Source organism: Hyperolius riggenbachi, chromosome 4 (assembly GCF_040937935.1).
Source record: "Hyperolius riggenbachi isolate aHypRig1 chromosome 4, aHypRig1.pri, whole genome shotgun sequence".
NCBI classification, from domain to species: domain Eukaryota; kingdom Metazoa; phylum Chordata; class Amphibia; order Anura; family Hyperoliidae; genus Hyperolius; species Hyperolius riggenbachi.
In genome coordinates, this window is record NC_090649.1 from 448,659,623 (window position 1) to 448,672,651 (window position 13,029).

Here is a 13,029-nt window from a genome sequence, read left to right on the forward strand (position 1 = left end):
GGTGCCTAACCCTAAGACCCCACTGGTGGTGCCTAACCCTAGCCACCCCCATGGTGGTGCCTAACCCTAAGACCCCCCTGGTGGTGCCTAACCCTAACCACCCCCCTTGTGGAGCCTAACCCTAAGACCCCCTGGTGGTGCCTAATCCTAACCACCCCCCTGGTGGTGCCTAACCCTAACACCCCCCTGGCGGTGCCTAACCCTAAGACCCTCCTGATGGTGCCTAACCCTAAGACCCCCCCCCCCCCCAGTGGTGCCTAACCCTAACCTTGACAGTGTTACATTAAATTCATTCTGCGTTTTGCAGTTAAATAACGTCTGCAGTTTGGCTTATGTAGGGCGCTATTGATAAATAACGTTACTGTGGGCAATAACGTCTGCTGTTTGGCAAATGAACGGTACTATTGATAAATAACGTTAGTGTGTGCCACTATTGATAAATAACGTTAGTGTGTGCCATTTTTCTTCTTTTTTCCCTGTGCGCCATTATTATACAGTACTAACGATAAATAGCGATAAGCGTATCTTTTTAATGCGGCGCCATTTTTATGCATAGGCGCTGTGCGCCATTATTCACCGATCCGACCCGCAGCGTCCTCGCTCGCCGCGCGTGCGCTGGATTCGATTCCCCGCTTGTCCCCGCCGGCGCCGCTTATCTTCCGCTCGATTCCCTGCCATTGTCCCCTCGCGGGGAATGAGCAGGGAATCGGCGGTAGCAAGATCAGACCTGTCGGATCTTATCAATCGAGCCGCATCAGCGGCTCGATTGATAAGCCACATCGCCGCCTCATCTACCCGTGTAGATGAGGCTTAGCAGCTTCCGGGTCAGCACATTGTCAAGGAACCTGAAGCGAGGAAAATTATTTAAAATAAACACATGATGTAGCTGCAAATGAATATTACATACTAACCTCACCGTCAGTTCCTCTCAGAAGCTCACCCATTTTCTTACAGTGATCCCTTCCAGTTCTGCCAATATTTTGTCAGACCTGAAATATCAGCAGCTGTCAGTTACAACTGAATGTGCAAGGTAATGTCCATGTTTTCCTATGGCTCAAGTTTGTGATATTACAGTTTAACAGTGTGCTGACCAGGAAGCTATTAGGGGGTAATGGCCATTTTTAAAATGGGGGACAGAGAAATCCATTGACCACAGTGGACAAATGGGACGCAGGAGAGGATAAAGAGATTGATGAGCAGACGACACAGGAGGTAAGTATGACCTGTGTATAGTTATTTTGATTTTTATTTTCAGTTCAGATTCTCTAAAACTGTAATATCGCCCACTTGAGCCATAGAGAAACATGGACATTACCTTACACATTCAATTATAACTGACATCTGCTGATAAATAACTGTCAGCAACTGGTATATTTCAGTTTTGACAAAATATTGTCAGATCTGGAAGGGATCACTGTAAGAAGACAATGGTGAGCTTCTGAGAGGAACTGACGGTGAGGTAAGTATGTAATATTCATTTGCAGCTACATCCAGGCCTAGGTCGAGGCAGAGGCAAGAGAGGCTCCAGCCTCAGGGGGCAGTGTAGAAGGGGGAGCACAGCTCACTCAGCTGTCATTACCCTATTGTGTTTAAAGCAGAGAGAAATAAGAAAAGGGGCTAGATGGCAGTGACATCAAGCCAGATAACTAAAGATTAGGGTGTTGGGGGACCAGGTGCACCGGCTGGGGTGGAAAGGGATGGAGGGGCGCACTTTGGCATCTTAGCCTTGGGTGCTGGAGGACCTTGTCCCAGCTCTGGCTACATCATGTGTTTATTTTAAATAATTTTCTCCGCTTCAGGTTCCCTTTAAGGCACACATGAAATGAGAGGGATATGGGGGCTGCCATTTAATAAGCATCTCATTGACCATTGCTAGACTTGGCAGCCAATCGACCATCTGATTTGATTATTATTATCAGAATGGGATGAAAATCGGTGCCGCCAAGCGCATGCCCCACCAACAATGAAACCAAAATTGGTCGCATTACTCGATCGGACATGCTGCAAGCAGGGGCGTAACTAGAAATCCCCGGGCCGCCCTGCAAAAAAAAAATCCCGCCCCCCTCAGGGACTTTTTGGGGGACAGGAGGGGTCACAACATAAGAGGAGAGCGTGGCCGCACATCGGTGGGGAGGGGGGACGGACCCTCTCACCTCGGGCTCTCGGAGGTCGGAGGTCGGAGGTCTCCGATCTCTAAGAGCTTCATGCTACTTCCTGTTTACACAGGAAGTAACATGAAGCACTTACTCATCGGTGACCTTCAACCCGATGGAGGTATGTGTTCAGCCTGCCGCCACCTGCCCGCTGCCACTAATGATTGCAGGAGGGGGAGCGCTGAGAGGAGAGCCCGTGGTGTGGGAGGGGGGGGTATGTTCCCCCACCCCACCGATGTGCGGCCCCTCCTGCCCCCCAAAAAGTCCCTGAGCGGGCCCTAGAGGGGCAGGGGTTGCATCCCCTATTGTTACGCCGGTGGCTGCAAGAGCTGACCTGCTCGATTGGGTGTGCGGCGGTTATGGCGAGCAATATTGGGACGAGCGACAAAACACAATGAAACCCCCGGTACTATCCCCCTAATGTAAAGTGTCCATGCCCGGTGCCCAGTGCACGCTATACATTACCTGTTCACGATCTCCGCTTGCTCCGGGCTTCTTCCACTGTCCATACATGCGCACCCCGTGGTTACCTAGTAACATGGGTTTTGGTGTGACATCTGACGTCACACACACTCCCTAATGCTGGTACCCACACCATACGTTTTTCCGCTGGATAGATGGTTCCATAGATAATGTCCGACATGTCCGATATTCCTTCTGATCGTTCTTTGGGTTGATTTCTCATAGAAGTTAATGGGAAAAGATAAGAAAAACGAGCGGAAGATAAGAAAATCGAATGCAGAATAGAGTGGAGAATCGAGCGGAAAAAATGATTGGATGGAAAATCAAGCGTAAAAACGTACAGTATGTACCTAGCATTAGCTTGCTAGGCAACCACATGGGCCACGCGTGTATGGACAGTGAAGGAAGCCCAGAGCAAGTGGAGGCCATGGACAGGTAAGGTATAGTGTGCACTGGGCACCGGAGGGGGGACACACATTAAACATCAGGACAGACAGCGTCGGTGATGCGGTCGGATGCAGCGTCACAAGGTTGATTCCAATTTCAGCATGTAATTGATCGGAAATCGACCTCTGAGTCTAAAATTATTTTATTACTGTAAAGCACCTTACATAGTGCTAAACCGCCGCATTCCCGTGGCAAAACGAGGGGTTTAGGGCTGGTTCAGACGGACGCTTTTGCGGCGTTTAACGCGGCATTTTAGACACGTCGTTTTTAGTGATCTACCGCCGTCTCATTCAAGTGAATTGGAGCGTTTATGGCTGGCTTTTGCAAGCTTTCATAAAAGCCTGGCGGTTGATCCCCGTGTCGCGTCTAGGCTCGAAAGCGACATGCTGCTTCTGGCAGGCGGTTGCGTCTGGTTGCGTTCGAACGCGTACGAAAGCACGCGAAAGCCCCAGAAACGCCTGTGAATGCGTCTGGAGGCGGGGCCGGGAGGGTATGAAGAAGGAACCACAATGCAAAGCGGCAGGAAATCTCACATGCGACAGCATTGGCGGCAGCAACAGCAGCAGCAGAGCGCAGGGTGGAGCTGGGAGAGCTTGTGGAGCAAATCCATGGCCAACCAGCAATTTGGGACTGTAGCAGCAAAGATTATAGTAACAGCATCCGGAAATCTCGCGCATGGGAGGCTGTCTGCAGTAACTTTTTTTTAAAATTACCAACAGTACCGCCCATCCACGAAAGATAGCATTTGTAAGTATACTGTGGCTCACTGCATGATTTGATTGTATTGTTTAACTGACATGTGCCCCACTGAATGTGCTTTGTACCTCCCCTCAGGCCCACTGAATGCATTGTACCGCACCTCAGGCCCACTGAATGCATTGTACCTCCCCTCAGGCCCACTGAATGCATTGTACCTCCCCTCAGGCCCACTGAATGCATTGTACCGCACCTTAGGCCCACTGAATGCATTGTACCGCACCTCAGGCCCACTGAATGCATTGTACCGCACCTCAGGCCCACTGAATGCATTGTACCACACCTCAGGCCCACTGAATGCATTGTACCTCCCCTCAGGCCCACTGAATGCATTGTACCGCACCTCAAACTTGCATTCCTGAGGAGGACAATGGAGAGAAGAAGGTAAAAAAATTATAATAATAAAGTATTGTGTTGGGTCTTGCGTCTCTCAACTTTCTCTTCACAATATCCCACAGATTCTCTATGGGGTTCAGGTCAGGAGAGCAGGTGCCAGGTCGTGCTGAAAAATGAAATCTTCATCTCCATAAAGCTTTTCAGCAGCTGGAAGCATGAAGTACTCCAAAATCTCCTGATAGCTAGCTGCATTGACCCTGCCCTTGATAAAACACAGTGGACCAACACCAGCAGCTGACATGGCACCCCAGACCATCACTGACTGTCAGAGCCGGGACAAGGTCCTCCAGCACCCAAGGCTGAGGCACCAAAGTGCGCCCCTCCATCCCTCCCACCCCAGCCGTCACACACTGATTGCTATTAGACTAAGAGGCGCCATTAGACTAAGAGGCGCCACAGGGCCCACAACCTCCCCAACACCTTAATATCTAGTTATATGGCGTGCAGTCACTGCTATGTACCCCTTTTCTTATTTCTTTCTGCTTCAAACACAATTAGGAATGACAGCTGAATGAATTCTGCGCCCCCTCCTACACTGCGCCCTGAGGCTGGAGCCTCTCCAGCCTATGCCTCGGCCCGGCCCTGCTGACTGTGGGTACTTGACACTGGACTTCAGGCATTTTGGCATTTCCCTCTCCCCAGTTTTCCTCCAGACTCTGGCATCCTGATTTCCGAATGACATGCAAAGGTTGCTTTCATCCGCAAAAAAGTACTTTGGACCACTGAGCAACAGTCCAATGCTGCTTCTCTGTAGCCCAGGTCAGGCGCTTCTGCCGCTGTTTCTGGTTCAAAAATGGCTTGACCTGGGGAATACAGCAGCTGTAGCCCATTTCCTGTACACGGTGACTCTGGATGTGTCTACTCCAGACTCAGTCCACTGCTTCCGCAGGTCCCCCAAGGTCTGGAATCAGTCCTTCTCCACAACCTTCCTCAGGGTCCGGTCACCTCTTCTCGTTGTGCAGCGTTTTCTGACACACTTTTTCCTTCCCACAGACTTCCCACTGAGGTGCCTTGATACGGCACTCTGGGAACTGCCTGTTCGTTTAGAAATTTCTGTGTCTTAAGGCCCATACACACGTCGGATTTCCGCGAACGACAGGTCGTTTGAACGTCCCGTCGTTCGCCCGCTAAATCGGGCGTGTGTACAGACTATCGTTCGCTTGATAAGAGTGAGTTTGAGCGATCCGCCGGGCGGATCGCTCAAACTCACTCTTATCAAGCGAACGATAGTCTGTACACACGCCCGATTTAGCGGGGCGAACGACGGAACGACAGGATGTTCAAACGACCCGTCATTCGCGAAAATCCGACGTGTGTATGGGCCTTTACCCTCTTGCTTGAGGGTGTCAATGATGGCCTTCTGGACAGCAGTCAGGTCGGCAGTCTTACCCATGATTGTGGTTTTGAGTAATGAACTAGGCTGGGAGTTTTTAAAAGCCTCAGGAATCTTTTGAAGGTGGTTAGAGTAGGTCGTTTACAGAAACTTTTCATGATATGCAAAATTTTTTACCAGATCCTGTAGTTTTTATAATATTCTCATTTGTATTGCAATACATATGTTTTTTTTTACCTTCAACAAGTACAAATGTCTAGGAAACTGAGGCGTACGTACGAAAAGGGCGTCGGGAAAAAAGGGCGCGTGGTATAAACGATAAATGGAAATATCGTTTATAGAAATTATTGTGTAGAATTTCGTTTATAAATAGTGATTTAAAAATGTATAAATCACTAAATAATGTGTATGAGATCGGCAATTCTTAAAACGTTAATCTTCCCTGTTTGTAAAGTGAAACTTATATTTTCGTTTATTAAAAACCCTCCCTGTACCTATCCCTAACCCCTAGACCCCCTGTTGGTGCCTAAACCTAAGACCCCCCTGTTGGTGCCTAACCCTAAGACCCCCCTGTTGGTGCCTAACCCTAAGACCCCCCTGTTAGTGCCTAAACCTAAGACCCCCCTGTTAGTGCCTAAACCTAAGACCCCCCTGTAGGTGCCTAACCCTAAGACCCCCCTGTAGGTGCCTAACCCTAAGACCCCCCTGTTGGTGCCTAAACCTAAGACCCCCCTGTAGGTGCCTAACCCTAAGACCCCCCTGTAGGTGCCTAACCCTAAGACCCCCCTGTTGGTGCCTAAACCTAAGACCCCCCTGTTAGTGCCTAAACCTAAGACCCCCCTGTAGGTGCCTAAACCTAAGACCCCCCTGTTGGTGCCTAAACCTAAAACCCCCTATGGATAATAATGTTTTACAGACATGAATAAATAAAGAATGTAAAGAAAAAAAATGTAAATTATTTTTTGGGTGGATAATAATGTGTTAGAAATGTTTTAGAAATAGTGATTTATTATCTTCATAAACGTTATTCGTCACGGGCTCATTTTGTAAACTTAAATCATCACAAACATAGTTATAAATCCTTAAAAATCTCCGGGCGCCGTTATAAATCCTTAAAAATCTCCGGCGCCTTATTTTCCCCGTTCAGCGCCCATTAAACGATATTTATAATGAAAGTGAATGGGGCGCCCTTTTTGTCCACTTGTCTCATGCGCCCAAATCTACTGCTTCCGAAACTGAGGCCCAGGAGGAACAAGGAAGTGAGGCCCAGGAGGAAGATGACGCAAGTGTAGGATCTCTAAATACCTCAGTAAGATCCTCTTCTGAAAACCTGGAGACTGAGGAGGAGTCACTGGAGGAGAGTGGTCAAATGCCTAGATCGCCCATAGTTACCGCTCCAAGGAGAAATCGGACTAGAAATGTCGTACCAGAACAAAATGCTGAAGTTTTGTCCCTATTAAAAAATGTTGAAACTAGTGTTGCACAACTAATTGAACCAAAAGACAGCCTAGGAACTTTTTTTAAGGCACTGGAAAAAGAAGCAAGGGAGGTTCCCAAAGAAAAGTGGGATGAGATGAAACAAAGACTGTTCATACTCGTGATGAACATGAAGACAACTAGTATCCCATCAAGGGAGAGTTGGTCTGGGAGCCAGGGCCGGATTTTCAACCAGGCACTGCAAGCATTAGTTTGGGGCCCGAGTTACAGTCTAAAGGGCCCCGGGCACCTCACTCTCCACACTGCTATTAGGGTGCCACTTGTCCATGCTTTCGGCTATCACAGGAGCCTGTCACCAGCAAGTTATCGGCACTCGAGTTCTGCCCCCTCTCAGACTCCATCGGCAGCAAGAAGTCAAACAAGTCTAGCAGAGTCAGCCTGCAGCAGCCCTCCCCCCCCCCCCCCCCCCCCCCGAATCCACCTTCTCTTCCCCAGTGAGCTGTGCAAAGCCTGTGTGACTTGTAGTGCTGTGGTGTGAGTGTGTGACTTGTAGTGCTGTGTGTGTGTGTGTGTGTGGTGTGTGTGTGTGTGTGTGTGTGTGTGTGTGTGTGTGTGTGTGTGTGTGACTTGCAGTGCTGTGGGGGGGGGGAGGGGGAATCTGTGACTTGTAGTGCTGTGTGTGTGTGTGTGTGTGTGTGTGTGTGTGTGTGTGTGTGTGTGTGTGTGTGTGTGTGTGACTTGTTGTGCTGTGGTGTGAGTGTGTGACTTGCAGTGCTCTGTGTGTGTGTGTGTGTGTGTATGTGTGACTTGCAGTGCTGGGGGGGGGGGGGGTGGGGGGAATCTGTGACTTGTAGTGGTGTGTGTGTGTGTGTAAGTGACTTGTGCTGTGGTGTGAGTGTGTGACTTGCAGTGCTGTGTGTGTGGTGTGTGTCTGTGACTTGCAGTGCTGTGTGCGTGGAGTGTCTGTCACTTGTAGTGCTGTGGTGGGAGTGTGTGTGACTTGTAGTGCTGTGGTGTGTGTGCGTGACGTGGAGTGCTGTGTTTCTGTAACTTGCAGTGCTGTGTGTGTGGTGTGTGTCTGTAACTTGCAGTGCTGCGGGGGGGGGGGGGGGGGGGGGGGGGGGGGGGAATCTGTGACTTGTAGTGCTGTGTGTGTGTGGTGTGTGTGTGTGTGACTTGCAGTGCTGTTTGTGTGGTGTGTGTGACTTGTAGTGCTGTGTGTGTGGTGTGTGTCTGTGACTTGTAGTGCTGTGTGTGTGTGACTTGTAGTGCTGTGTGTGTGGTGTGTCTGTCACTTGTAGTGCTGTGGTGTGTGTGTGTATGTGTGTGACTTGTAGTGCTGTGGTGTGTGTGTGTGTGTGTGTGTGTGTGTGTGTGTGTGTGTGTGTGTGTGTGTGTGTGTGTGTGTGTGTGTGTGTGTGTGTGTGACTTGTAGTGCTGTGTGTGTGTGTCTGTAACTTGCAGTGCTGTGTGTGTAGGTGTGTCTTTCACTTGTAGTGCTGTGGTGTGTGTGTGTCGCTTGTAGTGCTGTGGTGTGTGTGACTTGTAGTGCTGTATGTGTGTGTCTGTGACTTGCAGTGCTGTGTGTGTGGTGGTGTCTGTCACTTGTAGTGCTGTGGTGTGTGTGTGTGTGTGTGTGTGACTTGCTGTGTGTGTGTGGTGTCTGTCGCTTGTAGTGCTGTGTGGGGGGGGACTGTGACTTGTAGTGCTGTGTGTGGTGTGTGTCTGTGACGTGTAGTGGTGTGTGTCTGTTACGTGTAGTGGTGTGTGTCTGTCACTTGAAGTGCTGTGTGTGGTGTGGGTCTGTCACTTGCAGTGCTGTGTGTGGTTTGTGTCCAAATCCAAATCCAAATCCAAAAAAGCTTTATTGGCAGGACCAAATACATTTAGCATTGCCAAAGCAAAATAGAACATTAATGTGTGTGTGGGGGGGGGGGGGGGATTGTGGGAATAAGGGAAGGACATGGGTATACAGTCCATAGGAGGATGTACGGGATGGTATGGGGGGATGGGGTATATAGTCCATAGGGGAGGGGGGTATAGGCATAGAGTCCATAGGGGAGGGGAGTATGGGGTTATACAGTCCATGTGTTATCATGTTCCTCTCAGTTGGTGGCAGGCCGTGACATATCGGGCAGCTATTTGCACAGTTTCTTCCTCTTCCCCCAGTATGATGTAGAGTTTCCTCTCCTCATCTGTGGAGGTGAAATCTGCAATGTGGGCGGAGAGTCTTTGGAAATGGGCGGTCCTCAACGGTGTATATTTGCTGCAGTGTAGCAGGAAGTGGGCCTCATCCTCCAGGACCCCCTGGTCACATTGCCTGCACAGTCTCTCCTCCCGGGGCTTCCATGTCTGTCTGTGTCGTCCTGTCTCTATCTCCAGGTTGTGGGCACTCAGACGGTACAGGCTCAAGGCCTGTCTATCTTTGTGGTGGTGTAGCCTCTCCAGATATGGGGCCATTGTGTACTCCCTCTGTAGTGATTGGTAGATAGTGAGTTTCTGGGAGTTCTTTATGTCACTTCTCCATTCCTCTATGTATCGGTCCTTGCAGCTTTCTATCATTCCTTTTATTTGGGCTTTTGTCAGCCTGTGTTGGTGGTCTTGGCTGGGCTGGCTCTTGACGTTTTGTTTCAGAGAGCGTGGTATGGCCTGCCCACCCTGGCTCAGTGAGGCTTTATGGTGGTAAGTGCTGGGGTTGCTGCTCTGTATATGCGCCCAATATGAGAGCGCCCTCTGCTGGATAGTCAGCCATAGTGGGAATCTGCCTAGCTCTGCCCGGCAAGCTGAGTTCGAAGTGCTGCGATGGACTTGGAGAAGATACTTGCAGAACTCTAGATGGAAGATTTCTGTTGGGCTGGAGTCCCATTTTGATTGGTCAGGGTAGGTGACCGGGCCCCATACCTCACTGCTATAGAGCAGGATTGGGGTGATGATGCTGTTGAATATCTTTACCCAGACTCTCACCGGTGGTTTTAGGTGGTAAAGTTGCCTTCTGATGGCATAAAACGTTCTGCAGGCTTTTTCCTTCAGGGCCTCTACTGCTGGTTTAAAGCTCCCAGTTTGGTTAATTTCCAGCCCCAGGTAGGTGTAACTGTTTGTGGTCTCCAGTGGGCAGCCATTTAATATAAATGAGGAGGTGGGCATTTTTAGATTTTTTCTCTGGAACACCATCACTTTTGTCTTCTTTGGGTTGATGGGCAGTGCCCATGTGGTGCAGAAACTCTCCAGTACTGCCAGGCTGTCCTGTAGGCCCCTTTCTGTTGGGGAGAGCAGCAGGAGATCATCTGCATACAGCAGGAACTTCACCTCGTGGTCATGCAAGAGGAGGCCTGGTGCTGGGGAGGATTCCAGGGCTACAGCCAGTTGGTTAATAAATATGTTAAAGAGCGTTGGGCTCAAACTGCAGCCCTGCCTGACTCCTCGACCCTGCTTGAAGAACGCGCTTCTCTTCCCGTCCACTTTCACACTGCATTGGTTCCCAGTATATGAACTCTTGATGACATCATAGATTCTACCTCCTATTCCGCTCTCTAGGAGTTTTAGGAAAAGGCCTGGGTGCCACACCGAGTCAAACGCCTTCTTAAAATCCACAAAGCAAGCGTGTATTTTGCCACGTGAGCTGTGGACATGAGTCTTGATAAGGCTGTGCAGTGTGTAGATGTGGTCGGTTGTGCGGTGGTTTGGCATGAACCCAGCTTGGCTTTTGCTGAGTACGTCCTGCTGTGTGAGGAAGGAGAGGATCCTTCTATTGATGATGCTGTTAAACAGTTTCCCCAGTGTACTGCTGACACAGATTCCTCTGTAGTTTGCTGGATCATATCTGTCCCCATTCTTGTAGATGGGTGTTATGAGGCCTTCACTCCAGGCCTGAGGAAAGGAGCCCGCACTCAGGATAAGGTTGAAAAGTCTTGCGAGTGCCTCATGTATGTCCGGGGGGCTGTATTTGATCATCTCTGGCAGGATGCCATCGGTACCGCTAGCCTTCTTACATTTTATCAGCTTTGTTCTTTCTCTTATTTCCTCCATCGTGATTGGTGTATCCAGGGGGTTTTGAAAGTCCTTGATTGTCTCCTCCATGTCCTTCAGCTTTGCGGCTATTTGTTTCTGTTCCGGGGTTTGGGCATTTTCTGGGATGTCTTTGTAGAGGTCCCTGAAGTAGTGGAGCCAGATGTGGCCATTTTGGATGTGGAGAGGGCTTTTCTTGGGCTTTGTCCCAATGTGGTTCCAGGTCTCCCAGAATGAGTTGTCTTGGAGGGAGTCCTCCAGCTGTTGGAGTTTGTGGGAGATGTGGCTCTGTTTTTTCCGCCTGAGGGTGTCTTTGTATTGTCTCTGTAGGTGGTCATGGGCTTCCCTTAGGTCCTGGTTGTTGGGGTCTCTGTGCTTTTGGTTAGAGGCTGCCCTTAGAGAATTACGTAGAGCCTTGCACTCACTGTCAAACCATTTTTGGGACTGTTTATTTGTGGATCTCTTAAAGTTGGTCTGCTTGAGGCCGGCGAGTACTGCCATGTTATATAAGATGTTGCTGAAGTCCTTCACTGCATGGTTGACACCTTGTTTGTTCAGTTCATATAGGTTGGTATGAAAGTTTGTCAGCAGTTCTTGGATTTTGGCAGTGTTGGTCATGTTGGTGAATTTGATGGCAGACTCTTTGGGCCATTTGAAGGATGGTGGCAGCTTGTAGAGACCGTTCTGGTGAGGTTGCTGTGTGGTTGGTTTATCGGTGGATTTCAGGTACAGCAGGATTTGGTTGTGGTCTGACAGGTGTGTTTCAGGGGTGACTATGAGGGCATTGATGTTTATGGGGTCTGTGTCTGTGACAGCATAATCTACCACACTGCTGCCTACATGTGAGTTCATAGTAAATCTCCCAAGAGAGTCACCCCTGGTTCGACCATTCATTATGTATAGGCCGAGGCTCCGGCACAGGTTCAACAGGGATTTCCCACTTTTGTTTACTGTCTTGTCATAGCTGTTTCTTGCTGTCTGCATTGGTTCCTGGTAGTAGCTCTCTCCTCCAAGTATGTATGTGTTTCCCTCAGAGGTCAGATAGTCCTTCTCTGTGCCTGTTCTAGCGTTGAGGTCTCCATAGATGAGCACTCTGCCCTGAGACTGGAAGTGGCTGGCTTCTCTTTGTAGGACCTCATAGATGTCAGGTTTGTAGTAAGGGGACTCTGTTGGGGGGATGTATGCTGCACACAGGTACATGTCAGACTGAGAGGTGAGGATGGAGCTGTTTATTTTGATCCAGATGTGGCTGTCTCCTCGTTTGATTGCTTTGATGTGCTCTGTGAGCTCCTCCTTATACCAGATTAGTATGCCTCCTGAACGGCGGCCCTGTTTAATGTTCCTGTTTTTCTGGGCAGATATGGAGAATTCCCGGTACCCCATGGGTACGAAAGATTCATCCTCTGCCCGGGTCCATGTCTCCAGGAGGATTTGGATATCAATGTTTTCAAGTCTCTTTTTAAAGTCTGGATCATTTGTTTTGGATCCAAAAGCTGAGGCGTTCAGCCCTTGGATGTTCCAGCTACTGATGATAAGGGATGTCATTTTGAGTCGGTTTACCTTGTAATGAGCAGAAATTTTCATAGGACTCAGTATTTTCAGGGGGAGGGTGGACACTGTTGTGGGTGTCACCTCAATCTGCTTTGTATATTGATAAGCAAAGTTCTGATTTCCGCCATGATGCTACCCTCTGTCGCTTTGTGTTGCCATTGTGGGGCAGGCGGTTTCCTACATGTTTTCCATGCTTGTGGGCTCTCTCTCTGGTGTTGGGACATTGTGGTTTGCTGTCTGATTGTTGAGTTGGGGCTTTCTTGGAGTCTCTGGGGTCTACTTAGCACCATGTCCTTTAGTTCCTTTGCTAGGCGGCTGACTCCTTGTTTGTCAAGGTGCTTGTTGTTGTACAGATGGTCGGTTGTGATTGTGGTGTGCTGTGCCAGTTGTATGTCTGGTGAGGATCTGAGACTGGAGGCCAGCTCTGCATTGATCTGTGTAATTGTCTGGTGAGGAATGTCTCTTCTTGGGAGCAGGGAAGAGAGGATA